General features: G+C 37.5%; 1 protein-coding gene across 2 annotated transcripts in view; it reads right to left on the reverse strand.

Annotated features, from left to right (window-relative positions):
• Nucleotides 1-14284, reverse strand: part of mical3a (microtubule associated monooxygenase, calponin and LIM domain containing 3a) — a 79585-nt gene that overhangs the window by 59656 nt on the left and 5645 nt on the right. For both annotated transcript variants that reach the window (XM_017032859.2, XM_025055977.1), the window contains exons 2-3: nucleotides 5273-5342; nucleotides 303-628 (exon numbers count right to left, since the gene is read on the reverse strand). The gene's annotated coding sequence lies outside the window, so the exon portion shown is untranslated. The remainder of the gene's footprint in view (nucleotides 1-302; nucleotides 629-5272; nucleotides 5343-14284) is intronic.

Here is a 14284-nt window from a genome sequence, read left to right on the forward strand (position 1 = left end):
GGGGGACATAGGATTTAATCACGTCCACTTTCTGTGAAAATGAGAGAGTGAAAGACAGTAGACAGAAAGAAAACAGAAACCCATCGCAAAGGAAATGCAATGAAAACAATGCACTAAATCAAAAAGCCAAAAGCAAAAAAGCACTTGTAAACCTCAGGTAAGAGAAGCTGCAACATTCCAAACATAACAAAAGAAATCACACATGATGTCATCCCAGCAATCTGCCAAGACTTGTGCCATTCCACATCATTAAATATGAATAAGATGCTGATGTTGGATGACAATAAAGGTGAATTACTTACCACACTGAGAGGAGACAGCTGATGGGCAGAAACAGATAATCCAGGAGGTATTCCTCTGTTCGCTTCTTTTTCCTCCCTCCCTCTTCCCCTGTCTTTCTGTCTCTCTCCCCAATGCCTCCCCCTGCCGTTTTTTTCACCAAAGAAAGATGCTGCCTGGATCAGTTCTCATTGTCATGGTAACCAAGACTTGGAAGATGTTCATGTGATCAAGTCTCCTGATCACCGATTGGCCAGGAGCCATAAAGTAAGGAGGGAGGGATGGAACAGTATGGTGATGTCACACAGCCAGCAGTTCACAGATGGGAGGGTACCTCTGTCAGGCCGGCCTGTAACAACACACACAGACACAATGGGTGTCTTTTCAAGGTGAGGCTGAGCTGAAGTAGATTCTAATAAACTGACTAACTGACACGCTGATTATCCTATGGGAATCTGATTTGCGATTCTTACACATTCCTGGACTATAAACAGCCAGGAGCAGGATTTACAAAGTATCAAAAATATACAAGAGCAGCCAAATGTGTCAGCTGGACCGGCTGCATGGCCTACCGAATTTCACAATTTCCTACTGCAATGGGCTATTAATAGCACCACCAACTCAAGCCTGAGCACACTGCTGCTATTCACAAATATACACACATTACTGTTTAAAGTAAATAAATGTTTTTTTATTTAAACAGTAGCCACATCTGCCCTTTCAGTCACTGACAAATACATAACAGACAGAGACTTTGTAGATTAAGGGGAAATGGGATTTCACCATCATTAGAGATGTACAGCACAACACATTGCTGTAGCTCTGATGGTGGATTTCTTTTATCATCAATAACATGCTAACCTACAGTAAATACATTATTGTTCTTTTAATGCCTGTTTTTTAACTAAACATCATGCATAGCTGAAACTGGGATATAAATACAAATTAATAAAACACATCAAAGTCCCATTTGGTCAAATGTCACAATTTCACATATTTTTACTTTTTATATTTTTATGGTCTCTAGCATTAAAATGTGTGTTGGCTAAACTACTAGAGTCGTAAAATAGGTATTTGCTGTAGGTCCAAAAATGCCTTTTGCGTTCATCAGGGCAATAAATATCTCAGAAAGTTTAGGTGTTTTACAGTCATTTTGAGGTTTTCTATTAAATCCAAGCTCAGTGCGATGATGACATGAGTAACCATGGCCCAGGGTTGTAATACAAAGTGTTGTGCAACATTATTGTTTTGGTCCAGCTAGAGTGAAGAATAATCTTGTTGATCTTGAGAGAATCTGTTGTTGGCTTTTTCTTCTCAGCTGATGTCATCAAAGTGGTATGCAACTCCAACATACATGTTTTTAATCCAGATAATTCTGAAAGCACTTTAGCATGGACAAATGTACATATATACAGTATCACATGGAAGGGCACTTTAACAGTCCAATACAAGTATCTCTCACATATCGTTCCACTACTTCATAATACACAGAAATACATATACAGAGTATGTAAGTCTAATACTTTAGTATGGTGGTTTTAAAACACAAACTGCAAAAGGCACCGCTATTTTTTTCCATAACCATTTTTAATCATACAAAACTTTTTCTAGGCTCGTGACCTGATTTATAGATTAATTTGATAACCCAGACACAGATTTGTATAAAAACCTTTGAACATCAGATTAGCCGTGCCTTCACAGCGTCTTGGTTATAATTCATTTGTACACTGTAAAAAAAACAGGTCTGGCTTAGACGGCACTGAAAACAAGACACTTTATAGGTCATGGTTAATGAATCCCAGACACAAAGTAAATGTCATAACATTAAATATCATGTGTGGAAAATTACTCTTTTCTTCAATGCCATGATAATTTACTTGAGGTATGATTTAAGTACGTCTCATCTTCAGTGACCATGAAACAGAGGAGGGGATGATGAGAACTGTGACACTAATCAGTACAGACATCATGTTTATTGGCTGCCATCAGGAGCCTGTTCTGGGCCAGTAAGCACTGAGCTCCAGTTAAGAAGATATGAAAGGCAACACTACAGTCTCTCAGGCAATTTGTACTTAAAGGTTGTATATATATAGAAAGGGCACAGTACTGATTCATTATTTAGCAGCCATCAGATCAGAGTGGGCTAAATGCTAAAAAGTCCACCAGTCCATGCCAGGCACACACAGCTGAGGGCTACTGCTGCTACTATAATTTCTACATATGTGTTTGGTGCTCAATACAAAAACCAATGATTTTAAGACAATGTACAGTATTGTTGTTTAATATAAACACTGCAAATGTGCAAACAATAAAAATCATTGTCTTAATTTTAAAATGACTGACTTTAGCATTTTAACAAACAAATTAAACAATTTGAAATCAATTTTGACCTCAAGGACAACGTTTGGGGTTTGTGGGCCAGAAGTTTAAAGCCCTTGATTTAAAATGTCCAATTTAACCATGTCACAATGTTCACATTTTGGACAATCTCACAGAATGGAAAGGGAGAAAATCCATGTCATTACAGAAAGGTCAGGGGTTAAATGATGATCTCACTGCTGTAAGGCAAGATGGCTAACATCAATCTAACATCATGATATTTAAAAAATGAAGAACTATACAATCATTTTCATTTAAAACATAAACCCTTCCCCCCACTGCAGGGTTGGTATAAATGCAATTGTGATACGGTGGCAGAGCATCATTGCTAGTCCTAATTTCAGTTTGGAGAGTTGATATAAGAAATTAAGATATAAGAAACACACACAAGCAAGGACTTAATCAAGGCAGCTGGAAACAAAATGTTTTTCTTGGGTGCAGCTGACATGTGTGAGATCTGTGTTACACAGTAGTACAACAAGTGCCTCCATTACTGTGGTTGATGGTCATATTACATACATTGATCTGTCGCTATAACCCTGAGTGTATTCCTTGTTTTTGTTCAAGATGAGAATGTATGCCGAGTAAAGGTCATCAGCACTGAACTGATGACTAGGGAACTGAACCCCTGTACAACCCCTGTACAACAACCCAAATACAGATACAGTCAAAAAAACAAGTCAATAATTAGTAGATTTCCTTTTGGTAGGTTTATAGTCTAAAAAAGGCCCTGTCAGTTAAGGGGTTTCAGTCTAAGTGATCCACTTGTTGATAACTGATTGCTTGCTGCTTATTCAGATTTTTGTGCAGGCATAGCTGGATTAGTGGTTGATGCTAAATTCCCTAATCCCACGAAAGCCTTAACAAATGTTCAGAGATACAATAACTAAACAATTCAAAGCTTTTAAACACATCCAAATTGTTAACATTCACAAAGAAAGACAAGAGGAACCATGCCAATCCAAACCAATGATTGAACCAATGAAGTTCTTTCCAGAATTGTGACCGTATTTTAGGTAACATGAATCCACCCAGCTGGAACTTGAACATTTAATTTGCTCCAGCGTGATGAACACTTACCATATACAAACACTGTAAAATCAGTCAGCTGCCACTGAATGTGATGAATGTGAACGGAGAACATGTGTTTATATATATATACTGTATATGTATGTACTGTATATATATACTGTATATGTATGTACTGTATATATATATATATATATAGTATATATATATATATATATATATATACAGTATATACACATTCAAATATATGTATGCGTATAGCTAGTATAGAGAGGAAACAAACATTTCTAAGTAAAAACACCTGAACTGACACAGAGGACAGGAGAGGGCAGACCGTGAGGACAGACATTTAAGGAGGACTGGTCGTGTTTGAGGTCAGTGTGAGTCAGTCTAAATTTAACTGTATGTCTTTTGGAGACCTCAGACTAAGGCTTGCACAGACGGAGAAAAACAGCAGAACTGGTCAGGGTGTGGCTGCACTGGCCTTATTCTCACAGTGCTGACTGTCTGATGTGTCCCTGACGTGCTAACACGGCAGACGTAAATTTAACCATACCTAGAAGCCAAAAGGGTCAAAGGTCATGGCCGCAGCCTTTCGTCTTTGACACTAAATGATCCTATGGCACTACAGAGGTTCTTGAACTAAGTATGGCTGCGATTATGGGTGCTTAGGGGTTAAAGGTCAGCAGGTCTAGATTGATTTGCCATTAGTGGTGATCACCTGACAAGTAAAATATTTCTCTTTGACACAGAGGTTTCCAAAAAGCAGAGTATATCAGTATATCAGCAGTATATATAGCAGAGTGTATCAGAATGTTGTCTTTGTTATGTTACAAGAATCCATGGAGTTGTGTTGATGTTTTAAATTAATTAAATTGCAATGAAACAATCCAGTCTAGGATCACTCATAAATTTGATGTCTTTCTCTAAAATTAGGGACAATATCTCTTTTTATTTGTAATAAACTAACAAAAAAAACATCTGATCTAAAATGTTCATTTCTAGAACACCCTTTTATACCACTAATGTATCTATGCATGTAAAATTTCGAACTTGACATGAGATACATCTTTTGTATATTTAAGCATAAGCCACTGATCGCCTTCTTATTTCCTATTAAGTTTGCTGAGTTCTTGTGTTGCTTGTACTGACTCCCACAGCTTTAATCTAAACAGGCATCACTGCAGCCTGTTCAGAGGCTGCAGTGTAAAAAATCAAATAAGCCCCAATAGAGCACTGACATTGGTGAGTGCCGGTAAATCTGTGGTATTACTGTTTAATAAGTTACATCATAACAAAGTACATCAATATAGCCTATTCTGTGATTAATTTTTTTTTATGGTTAAATCAATATCCGGTGACCACAGCCTTAATAAAAACAAGAGACTTAAAGTAAATAAAACCTATGAACGATGAGATGCAAAAAGTTTTGCTTTTTTAATAATATAATTTAGTCTTTATAATAGGCACTCAATTACATATTACATGCGAATGAAGTCACACCATGTAGAGAAAGGCCTATAATCGGTTAAAGTTGGAATTTTAAAAATACTGTACAGAACTACAAGACTGAGATCAGGTTTACCTCTCCAACAGAGGATGCAGCTACGGCCCAAGCACGGAGCATTTCCTCAACTCTTCAACATTGGGGTCGTCTGGAATTAATAAATGATAAAAAAAGATAAATATGTTTTCAAATAATTATTATTTATAAAAATAATCATAAAACACATACACATCTTAAACAATTCATTCACTTAGATAGAGATAGATAAAATAATAGCAGATAAAATGCTGCGGAAGTTTCTTTCAGTATGGATGTACGAAGGTCATCCGAAGCAGTGAGGAGAAGCTAAAACATCTGCTGTGTGCTAACATCCTGCCTTCTGGGGTCACCAGAAACATGCGAAGTCAAAATGAGGTCACAAGCCAAAAAAGGTTAGGAAAAACTGCTGTGTCATATAACAAGCTGGTTTGTTAGCATTTTTAATGTTAAAGCTGTAGTGTGATTTTCATGAATCACAGAAAATACATTTTTCTATATTTATTATGAAACATATCAACCAACTTAATGGTAGTTTAGGCTGTTTCTGCCTGTTAAAACTTCCAAATATTACACACTTGACCCTTCAGTGCACAGCATGTGGGTCCGCTGTCTTATCGATGTCAGCTCTGCTTCTAAACAGTGTGTCTGTGACCAGACCAGCATTTTAATTAGGCTCTGCTTTGGGCAAACCAGAGTTCCAGTTCTGTCACCAGTGTTGTTGTTTTTTCTCTCTCGTTCAGCAGTGAGCTTTAACTGTTAACGTAGTGAGGACTAAAGTGAACATTAAACATTAGGAGGATTCAGTCTTTTCGCAAACAATCCCTTGAGTATAAAGCAACTTAAGCTATAATGATTTTGTTTTTTGGCAACACAAGTGATACTTGACCCCATCTTGACCCTTACTAATGATGTGAAATAAGATCTGGACTGTTTTTTTCCCTCACTGTGCAATTTAGTTGCAACTTGTTCAGGCAAATGTTGACTCAGTCATTCCACAATGAGCTGAGGTCATGGTTTCAGTCAAATTTAAACTTGATACAGACTGGCCATGATGATCGTCATCTGCGGAGACCGTGCACAAACACTGCCCAAGGACAGAAATCGAATGCTCTTTTGTGGAAACCTGACACAAAACTATTATTGTTTGAAATAAGCATCCATCAGAACGACTGTTTTCTTTATCATGGCAAGGCTACACTTGAGGAAAAGTATCTCTTATTTTTCATTACGTGACCTGCAGGCAAACACACAAAACATGTTAATGAACTCAGTTTTTATCATAAGCTAGTATTGAATAAGATCATTTCTGTTGAGCTGTTAATATACAAAATTAAACTGTCTCTATGTATACTTAAATGAAAATACCCATTCTCATAGGTTTGTAAAAAATACAACAGTACAACCTTGAAGAAAAAAAAAAATATATATTTAAATTTTATTAAATGTGTATTGTATGTCCAACTGTACCATAGAGAGAAAAACATAATCGTTCACATCTATTTTGCATTCAATTGAATGAGAGAGCCTGAAACAAACTGTTGTTATATTTTTAACACTAATGCTAATATTTGGCGTATGATTACAGATTATCCAAGTTGTATACACACTGCTCCCTTGGCACCCAAAGCTGCCCACTGTTCACTTTGGTGATGGGTTAAATGCAGAGGTCACATTTCGTTGTGTGTCACAACATCACAATGACAATGAGTTCACTTTCCTTTCCTTTGCTTATACAACAAAGCAGACACGAACCCTGAATCACACTCTCCCTATTTCTCCTCTCCTCTACACATTCTCACCCTCCAACTTATCAAACCAGATCCTTGCCCTCGGTGTGAATATAAAAAAAGCAAACACAGAACGATTGCTAACAGCTGTTCAAATATTGTGACATGTGATCTCTGGCTGGCACAAAGAGTGCTTGTAACAGACGCCCAGGACACAAAGCCTGGGCGAACAGGGAGGTCATCTCTGCACCCACTGTCCTCAACACTAAAACCAAACACAAGGCGCTGTGTTTGATTCTGGACTTTGTTGAATTTAATTAAATTTCATTTTCTGAACCCAGAGAAAACCCATGTCCAAACCCCTGACAGCAGCACCTGACACCAACATCTAAGTGATCAAACAGAGAGGAAAGACCAAGAGCAGGAAACACCACAATGAACAGAAGGCCTTAAACTGTAAACTTATCAAAGAAGAGACCAAAAGTGACGCAATTAATCCCCTGCAAGAACAAAAGGCACTCTATTCTCTGTTCTTTTCATTGCTTTGTTTTCACTCAACAAGACAATTACTGATTTTTTCTTTTGTGCTCTGCAGAATCTATCACACCTTTAAACAGTCAGTCTCTAATCTCACTTCCTCCTGAGTCAGGCCCTTCCCTTCATCACCAAATGTTGACAGTGCTTTCATTTTTAAAAGTAAGTTTTGGTCACAGGATATCTCATCGTACAACAAAGAGCAGGAAATTGTAGATAAAAGTCAAAAGGATGCCTTTATAGGATGGGTCACGTGCTGCGGCTGGATATTTAAAACTCACCACTTCTTTTCACATGTGAAGAATCACTGATTAAACCGGAACTCTAACTGTCTAATGTGGACCAATATAGGGACAGGGTTTGGGGAAATGTATCACTACTTTGACTTTAAACTGTGAATAACAAATTGTTGATGTCACCATCTGGAAAACATCATGCATTCATACACACTTTTAAAAAACAGAATTGCATTCCAGCATGTGATAGGAGGAGGAACGATGTTTTCAATTTACCGTAATATAAAGGTGTTGACATGAATATATGAAGTTTTAATGGATCTGCTCACTTTTCAAATATGATTTTTCTCAGAGCTCAGTGAGTAAAAGAACCCAGTGTGCAGTAATATCCAGGTGAAACAAAGGAAATGAGCCACCGACCCACCGTGGATCAAAGTATTATTTTATGTCTCTGTGTCTTCTTAGGAGCCAAGTCTGTGGACCCTCTCCAGCAGGAGGAGAAAAGCGGACATGATCTAACACCATACAAGGTCTCCTCCAGTGAGGTGGTGCCTCCACTATGTGATCAGCAGAATAGCTGGTCTCTGATGTAATCCCCTCCTGGTATTTGCTGTAGCTACATTTCATCCAGATTTTTTTATTTTTTTATTTAACAACATAAAGCAGGATTGGCTGGATACAGCAGTCTTATGTGGCCCAATCGTGTCTTTTTTACACACAGGAAGAGGAATTTACAAAAGGCAGTGTGACCATGACAAAATTGTCTAATAATTGTGAGTCGATTTCTCCAAACAAAGTTTCATCTATAGTAAAAATTAATCATTAATAAACTGACACAGGGTGAAGCATTAGTATATACGTTTTCAGACGTTGACGGTGACAGTTACTGCATTGACAGTTACTGTTAAACCAATAACACACAAATCATCAACAGTTTTACATTTACTTCAGACCTTTTAACTTCACATATCAAAGACAGGAAATGTTGGCCTGCGGCTGGATTTCACCTACGAGAACATAATGACAGTGTCTACGTCTTGTTTATGTGCTGGACATCAACCACAAGAACAACATTAATTTCAGCATCCCATCATTTCCCCATCCGGTGAGGGTGTGGAGCAGGGACTTGGATTTCTCTAACTCAGCCTTTCGTGTGGTGTCATTTAATGGGTTACTACAGTAACCACGCACCTCTCACACACACACACGCCCTGTCAGCGGCTCGTCTCCGTCGGAACGGTTCACAGGAGCTGTTGCTAAATGCTGGCCCTCACATGGCCCAGATGGATTTTCTCAGAGCATTACGAAGTGAATTTTGTTAGCATTACATAACCAAAATTAGGAAAACAAACATGGAATACCTTCATGAGAGTAATACTATATAGTATTATATATATATACAGTAAACCCTTGTTTTTCGCGGGGGTTACGTTCCAAAAAGAACCCGTGATAGGCAAAATCCGTGAAGTAGAAATCTTTTTTTTTACAATTAAATACTCAGAAAAAGAAGAGAAAGAACGAACAAACCATTTTACAGTCTCAACCATTTGTTTCACAAATAAAGTAAAATAAAAGTACTTTAGAAACGTTTCAACAAATAACTTCTGTAATGTACTGTCAAATAATAATTTTAATCATCAACGTGAACAGAAGGCTTCAAATTGCGGAGATTAGCACCGCCCACCGTGAACGGGAGAAAATTAAAAATGATTATGAAAAAAATACAAATTACCTGGTCTTGTTGCGGGCAGTTGCAACCCTTTTTGAATCCTTATTAAAACTTATTGCTGCTGTCTTCCTTATGTTTTTTTCTTCCTTCTTTATGGAACGAACGGAAGATTCATTAATTCCATAATGCCGACCTACAGCCGCATAGCTTTTACCTTCATTTAGCATGTCCAATAGTTTTACTTTATCACCGATAGACAGCATCTTCCGCTGCCTTTTGGTCCCTACCGCAGGTACTTTTGCCGGTCCAGAGCGTTTTGTCGACATTATGGGGTTTGATAAACTCGAAATTGCAAGAGAATTTGCACGTACGTAATGTCAATTTGGCAAGCTGTTTTACGTACGTGTACATATTAAACCGCAACGTTATTGGCGCACAGGTAGAGAAGAAGCGGAGTGACTTTTTAGCCAATCAGAATGCAGAACACAATGCACGATGCAAATCCGTGAAGTAGCGAAACCGTGAAAAGTAAACCGCGTTATAGCAAGGGATCACTGTATAACAGATTATTCTTTAAAACATTCAATAACAGTTGGGATGGAGGCAGAGTCAGTCTGTAGAGTTCATATAAGTTGGGTCACAGAAGTCCATTCAAAACAATGCATTAGTGCAGGACATTAAATATTTCATTGTGGTCACTGGAGCAAAAGTACTGTAATAAATATTGCAATAAGGAAAAAGCTCCGTAATAATCTGCTATTTAGCAGCAGTTTATTACGGAGCTTTTTCCTTATGTATGTGACATACCAGTATTACTGATGAGTAGCATGTCAAGCTCATTTTTACTGAGGGTTCATGGTTGCCCACCTACAGAACTGTACAAACCTAATGTTTACACAACCTGGAGAAATGTAGAATTTATTCATTGTTTTGTTAATTAAAAATTAACAAAAATTATAATTAAAAATTATGTATTACATAATAATAATGTATTACATAATTAAAAATTATGTATTATATCAAATTAGAAACCCCATATTTAAATTCTCTCAAACTTTAAAAATAAATTACACCAAGTATCATCATTAATATCACTACAAATACTGTCAAACACAAATATTAAGATTAATATTTTATCACAGCTGGGACAAAAAGCCAAACGTTAATAGTATGTTGTTAGAAACACTGCTGACACATTTGGCATTTAACAGAACAAATAGCTCTACAGTCCTGCAGGTGGCACCGTTAAGATAAAACTAATGTGAGGGAGCTTGATTATTGCAGAAAAAATGATCACATAAAGACATATGCTTGTCAATAAATAACTTGAAACAGAATGAGGGTCATTTTGAGGCCACTTAAAATGACCTGAGGGGCCAGCTCTAGCCCATGGGCCTTGAGTGTGACACATGTGATGTAGTAGTTTACAAATGTTTTTTTTTTTTGGAAATGCACTTTTTGTTTATAATTTTAGCAACAATATTTACTGTTTAGTGTTTGACAAAACTATGCATGAACATCCCTTAATATATGACATAAGGAAAAAGGCAGGCACATTAAGAATCCGGTTCACTAGGGCTTCCTAAGTGACCTTGGGTGTGAATGTAAGTGTGAATGATTTTTGTTTTGGTCCAGACTATAAATATGACAACGTAAAAATAAAATGAAAATTTGAATTGTTGTTGTTTTAATGTATTTAAGAAAGGACAGAAAACAGCAGAGCTACATAGTAAAACATATTTGGTATAGTAAAAATACTAAAATTGTATGCAACAAATACAAAAATGTATGCAACATATATGCATTTTCGTACTTCAACCACTACTACCTCTGCAGATAACTACTGTGTTGGCCTTAAATGAACTTATTCTCTTCCAACTAAGGAAAAAATCCACACAGCAGAGAACGGAGCCAAACCCCTGCATGAGAGCCCAACCACACTCTATAGAGCTCACACAGAGTACACGTGGGACAAAGAAGATTCCTGGGAAAAGTCGCTCTGGCAGTTTGGACCACAGTTCAGAAAAGCTGTGAAATATAGAAATGGTGAGAACGTTATTCTTCCTGGCTCTCCTCCTAAAGGCTGCACATTCTCAGCTCACTGTGTTGTTTGGGTGTTGGCCCTGCCTGAGTGCCCATCTGGAATCCTCTTACTGCTAAAGAAAAATCTGCCTGTGATCAAGTTTTCACATTGCACCTGGCAAGGTTCTGCATGAGACCACCAGCACCTCGTGCTTCCTTTAATAATGAGACATAATCTTTAAAACGCCAACGCTAAAGGGCAACTGGATACATATTTCAGTGTAAAAGTAAGCTCTTACACTGAAATATGTATCCGTTTATAACAAACTGTTCAAATGATTAACTTACTGATTGACTTACTAGATGATTCAATGACTTTGGAGGAACTTATAACTTATATAACACCACCACAGTGAAAAAGCATTCTGATAATGCTGTCTGTGATCACAATTTTTCGCACCCTTTTTCATCCTTTGGCTGGATTTGCAACTTATACTCAGGTGCGACTTATATATTAAAATGTATAATTTCACATGTTATTTTTAGACTGGCAGCTGCTAGAGGGCACTACAGCTGGCTTGTGAGATTTATACTTCAAATGACATATATGTTTTTTTCATTATGCATTTTTTGGGTGGAGCGACTTATTCTCCAGCGCGACCTATAGTCTGGAAAATACCGTAATCATGATTAACTGTGATTAATCATATATTTTAAAAAACAAACAAAAAACGTATTTATTTAAGCAGCAGCACTTCTCATACTGACTACTCCAAACTACTTGGCCAACCAAATCTGAATTTGTCAAATTACCTTATATACAGAATGGTCCGTGTGTTCACTGTTAGCCCTCAAGAAAGATGGTGTGACTGACATAACGCATGTCTGATAGCTGATCTGTGCAGGGGACAGCTGCACCTAAAAGTCTCTGGTCCAGTTTGGATTCTCTCGGTGCATCTGTGTGGACATGAATTACATGTCTGGATGTGTGTTGCATCTATTTATGAACATTTGACCCTGCGTTTGACCTTTGCCAGCCATCCCTGGTCTGGTGTATGCAATGAAGCGTGTAACTTGCTCCTTCTCTTCTGGACTAGGTCCCTCCAGCTACTCTGGGCTGTGATCTGATCTCTACTGTCATCCTTCGTCACAGTTACATATAAAGCACATGTACTGAACAAGTTAGGATACAGTAGAGCCACATAGTCTTTCATAACGGCAGTGAAATGAATTAAAAAATAACTAACAATTAATGACTAGCGTATGGAGATAGTTAGCTTCATATGCTATGCTGAGTCATAGATATGTTCTACAAAGGAGGAGTCCAACCAGGGAGCATATAAAGAGCAACCAGACACCAATCTGTCTCCTGCCATGCTTTATCTTTCTAAGTGAGATGAATTGTTTTAGTCAGACACCAAACAAAGTTAGTCAAGCCTAATCAAGAAATGTCAAAAGATATATTACAAGGTAAAAAAAATTGCCTTATTTATGAAGTGTTGTCCACTCTTGTAGTGTAACTTTGAAAAAAGCTCTATGACCAGATGACTCTGTTTATATGTGCAGGCTATGAGTTTAACAAAACTTGACAGCTGCACAAACAGTAGCGTATTGGTGTCTATATCTTGTGTAAGAACAATGTACTAAATTAAAATAGTACAACTGATGTAATGGAGACAAATACCTTCACACAATGCGGGCTGACAGTCAGTTGATCCATGTATTGCCTGCTGCTACCACTGCACATTTGATCTACTTACAGATCTACTTACAGGTAGTACTGGAACTAATTTAAATGTTAATATGGAGGAGACCAGAGGAGGGAGCTCTTTCCAAATGTCAAAATCCCTTTCTTCTGTATATTGATGAAACTGAAAGACAAAGAACAGCAGGTAGATGTATGTGTTTCGTGTGGTTAAAAATTAGTCGCCAAACATTATTAATATAGAAAAACGTCAAGAAAAATATACAAATGTATATAATATACAAATACATTCCAGGTGTTCAGATGGTATTTAACACTCCTGCAGTGCATTTTAATAATGATGTATTGACTGTGCATTATTAATTATGAGTAAAATGATTGGATGTACAGCGTCTAACTCTGGTGTGAAGCTGCCCTTGGACTGTCAGTGTCCTGCAGCTTCTGTAGGTGATTCACAACTCGGGCAGTTGTTAAGCCATGCAGTTTTAGGTAACAGAAAAATGGTTTCTTAATCCCCTGACCACTTTACAGACTTCTGGAGAAGGGAGCTGTCTGTGACACAGAATCCTCATACCTATTGATAGGACATGTTGTCACTTGAGACATCCCAGGTGTTGGGGGGAAAAAACGGTTATATTTTTAAGGTACATCACAACTGCAATCAAACAATAACAACAGTTTATTTCCCTGATTCTCCTTCTTCTCTGTGCTGTTATTATGAATATGCTCTGTTGCACAGAATACTATGTAAATCAGACGTCAAGGTTAGTGGTTGAATTTGCTCATGTGCAGGGATCTGAGGAGGTTTCTAGTGGAACAGGAAGCCGACACAGCTAGTTTTAGGTGAACACATGTTGATCACATCCTTTACCAACCCAATGAGCACTAAACTCAGAAAATCCAGCACAATTTTTAAAATGTTGTATTACGCTGAAGTTATGTACCCTATATATGTACGTATATACTGATATACAGCAGTTCCGAAGATTCATAGATACGAACAACCGCTCCTTCCTCCTCCTCTACCTCCTCCACCACCTACATACGCACATCGACTTCACTCTAAAGGTAAGTTACAGTATGGTACTACAGTCATTTTTGATTTTATTTTTATTAAATGCTGTATAATCATGGTAATGTAAATGTAGTCATGTTATT

This window comes from Cynoglossus semilaevis, chromosome 6 (genome assembly GCF_000523025.1).
Source record: "Cynoglossus semilaevis isolate Cse_v1.0 chromosome 6, Cse_v1.0, whole genome shotgun sequence".
In the NCBI taxonomy this organism is placed as follows: domain Eukaryota; kingdom Metazoa; phylum Chordata; class Actinopteri; order Pleuronectiformes; family Cynoglossidae; genus Cynoglossus; species Cynoglossus semilaevis.